This window comes from Furipterus horrens, unplaced genomic scaffold (genome assembly GCF_987537825.1).
Source record: "Furipterus horrens unplaced genomic scaffold, mFurHor1.1.pri manual_scaffold_4, whole genome shotgun sequence".
Classification (NCBI taxonomy): Eukaryota; Metazoa; Chordata; class Mammalia; order Chiroptera; family Furipteridae; genus Furipterus; species Furipterus horrens.
Window position 1 is genome coordinate 71,830,245 of NW_028327174.1, and position 4,081 is coordinate 71,834,325.

The window sequence follows — 4,081 nt, forward strand, 5'->3', positions numbered from 1 at the left end:
ATAATATCACCAGCAATGTGCAAAACCCAAATGTTTGAGCAGTAACAATCAACTTTTTTTGTTTCTATGAACTGGTGGTTGAGAATATTGGGCTCTAGTCTCAGCAGATTTCAGTCTCCCACTTCATATTCATCAAGAAAATAAAAGCTCTATCCTTCAGCTTTTTACATCCTTACCCATAAAACCTATTATCTATATGAACAATTAACTAAAGATAATTTTATTCAGAGAATAACATTTCAATAATTTCAATAATTTGATAGCTTAGAGTATAGAAATAGAACTGATCTTGTCTGAATACTTATAGACAACAGGTGTTCTAGTCTGTGTATTGCTGCCTAAATGAGAACTGGACAAAAATACTACCTACTCTCCAATTTATTGTTTATAAATTCTGACACAGTACAATAAATTTCTAAAATGGAAAGCACAGAGACAGTGCCACTTTCAAGTTGAAAAAGACAGTGCATCTTTGATCACTGTGTCAGCAAGAGAGCTGCTGAGACTTCAATCTCTACAGCTCACATCTTCAGAGTCCTCACTTTCATCAAGATGGCTACCCACTGGTATTATTGACAACTCAGAAACACTGTAGTTGCTTCTTGGAGGATCTGGATTTTGTGCCTAGAAACAATTTGAATCAATTTTTTGCAACATTCGAGAGAAAATATTCAGCTAATCATTTAGAAAGCACTTCCCTCCAGTAAAAGAACTCAGTGTCGTTAATCTTTGAACACTTTATAACAAGCAGGAAGATTTGCAATAGTTGAATGAATTATGTTTCTACTTCCAGATTGAGAAAGCACAAGACCAACACAATGGCTCTGCTTCTGAAAAAACTAGTAGAAAAGTTTATGCTTTCAGCTGAGCTTCCAGTTTATCAGGACTCAATATTTCTTCTCTTTCTTACATACAAAATATAACGTCTTATATAAGAAAAAAATCATGTAAGACATCAGTATGTTTCATTTCATAGGTTAGATTTTTTATCCAGGAGAATTTTTCTTCTTGTTCTCTGTTAGAAGCAGTGCACTTACATTGACTAATCTGGATTACTCCATGAGTGGATGAAACATTGCGTTCTTCTTCTGGAAGCCAGCAAAAATAACAGCCTCCATGCAAGAAACATTTTAAGTTTCACTTTCATAAAAGCCAAGGATCTGTCCAAAATACTGGTAGCCAGGATAAAAATTTATGTGCAAGATCCACCTTCCACCAAAAAGAAAGTTGGTTAAGTCCCTTAGATTTTGACATTTCTCTGTCTTCAATACAAAACATTTTTGTTCTCAAAGGTAGTCCTCATCAAGCTAAACCTTTCTCTTGGTGTTGGAATTTCTGTTTGCCTGCCAGGTAGAGTTTCAGCAACTCAAGAGAGCGGCGCTTATTCCAGACTGCTAGGACTTATGCTCCTGGCTCCCTCACCAGGTGGGAGATGCAGCTGCAGGGAACTGAGCAAAGAGGAGCACAGTGGGCTCTTACATGGCTAAGGCATCCACCAGCTCAGCAGTGCCCCCAACAGGCATCCGACCCTCCACCGCCACTGCCATCTCCTCCATGCCTCACAGTCCAGCTTCATGCCACTGCCCACACCCACCCTCTTGTCGGCAGCCCCTGGTCCTGCATACTGCTGGCCTTCCAGCAGCCCCGGGGCCATGCTGTCCGCCAGCAGAGGCTGAAGCAAACTTCTTTTTGATCGTTATATTTTTAATTTCTAAAATTAAAAATTGTTTTTTTTAATTTTTTATATGAACAGGTTTTTTGTTTCATAGGCATTTTGTCTTTTCTTATATCCTTGATGACACTAATTTGTTTTTGTTTCTTCTACTCCATTGATTGTTTTTGTTCAGTTTTTTTCCTGTTTGTTTTTGTCTCTAAGTTATCTTTTCTCAAATATCTAGCAATTATTGGCCATCTCTTAATACATAAAAAATCAGAAGCTCCATGAAAGAAGTGCATTGGTGTGTGTTAGTGGGGAGGTTATGAATCTGGTTATCTAGGATTCTAGGACCAAGGCAGGAAAAGCAGTGTGCTTGCTGGCCTGTATTTCAATATGTAGATTTTTCCATAATGCTACTATTCTTAGCTTCTATAGTTACCCCTACCTTATCCTGTATTCCTTCAGACTAAGCCTGTTGCCTATATGAATGTTAATAGGGTAGTTTCCAAAATGTTCAGGGAAAAGCAGAAGAGCTGGGAAGTTCAACCAATTGTTATATAGATTTTTCAATCAATCATGTTGCAAATCATATCTCACCCCATTCTATGGACATTCTGCAAGGAAAATTAGATAAATTATTACAGGAATTACACCTCCTGCAGGCACTGGATTCCTATTCTATTAAATCTCCTCAACCAGTTTATTGTGTAAATATTTTTTGAAATATTTAATTTACTGTTGTCTCTTGTGTTCTTTTTTTTTCTCATGGTTGATAGCTTTTTAATTCCTCACTGATATTTTAATAATTTTTGGAGGAAAATTTGATGACCAAGGATGGTCAATCTGTTAAATTTAACTGGAAGTGCTGAGTAGTTAGCTGTTGATATTTCTGAAACACTGGACAACATCATAAGTGTATATATGGTTTGAGAGCAATACATAATGCTATATATCATTTGTAACATTAGAATATCCTTTTGCTTAATCTTCAATGTACAATCAGAATTTAAATCCCCTAGTAACTAAAATCCTAATCCAGTGATATCATCCTAGATCAGGACACTACAATCTGCCTTGTGAGTTGAAACAAGTGTTGGAAGTGACAGAAACTAACCTGGGTTTACCCTGATGCCTGAGATCTGCCCCACAGCTGACTTCAGCCACATAGTCAGCATTTGGAGGAGAGGTCCATGTCTATACCATTCAATGCACAAATACCTAGCTTTCATTTTAAGTAAGACTTTCAGCTTTCCCCAGTTTTAAATTTGACTTAACATTCATTTGCCATCTTCATTATGCTTACCCGCCTCTTAACTGCCTTCCATGTAGAAGGGTCTGGATGGCTGAGAAGCCTGTATGTACTCTGTGGCAAAAAGGTTGGTGGTGGGGGGCAGTGTGGGGGGCAGTGTAGATTGCAGGAGGGGGAAGCCTCAAGAGCCCCTACAGGCAGGAGCCATCTTGGCTAATATTTTGTAGTTTTGTCAAAAATAACTGCAGTAGCCTTTTATTGAGTAATCAGCTTCCTCCTGCTTATTGTGTAATTGTGGTTCCTAGTTTTGTTTTCAACAAACCCATTAAAAAAAGTGTAAACCACATGGCCTTAAGTATAGGTAGCTGACCCAATACTAAAATTAGGACCTTTTCCCTTAACCCCTAAACACAAGCACAGCTAATGCAGTTTGTAGAATGGGTTCTGGGAGCATGTGAAGTACCACTTTCAAGTGAAACATTGTCAAAATATTAAGAACCACTCACCTTCAGCATATAATCCATGTTTCTTTACATGGCATACAAGGCTTTCCAGGACCTGCTCCTACCAGGATTTTTCAAAGCTTCTGCCATCCCTTATCGGATGAGTCCACTTTCAGGAAGAACTGAACTGTGCATGAGCATACATGTGTGCATGTGCACACACTGTGCATTTGCTCATCTGGGCCTATCTAGAATGACTTTCTCCTCCACACACCTCCATCTCCATCCCTAATATCCACTAGCTAACTCCTCCTTTAAGAAGCACCCCTGGCTTCAATTCCAGTATTTCTCTCTGATCACCACTATTACATTGCTTAGGCTTTAATAGTTCTTTGTATTTTAAACTTTGGCTTATGTTTTATAATATGGCTCTTTCCCACATTAGACAAATAGTCACACTATTACAGTAACTATCTGGTTTGTGTTTGAATACTTTCAGTGTCTAGCACAGTGCCTGACAGATAGTTAGCACTCAATATATATTGGTTGAAGGAAAGAACAAAGGGAACCATGGGCTTGTTTAAGGGTGAAAAGCAATTAAATTAAATACTTTCAATTAAGATTAGTGTTTATCTATAGCTTCCGAATTATCCAACCATAAAGAATACCATTGAGACTCTTAATGAAGAAACTAAAATTAAATAAGTTAATTAGAAAATAAAATAATACTGA

The 4,081-nt window shown here is 37.7% G+C and overlaps 1 pseudogene; it reads right to left on the minus strand.

The window, feature by feature from the left end:
- Positions 1-415: 415 nt before the first annotated feature.
- LOC150012195 (cyclin-G2 pseudogene) lies at positions 416-1,654 on the minus strand (annotated as a pseudogene).
- Positions 1,655-4,081: the final 2,427 nt, after the last annotated feature.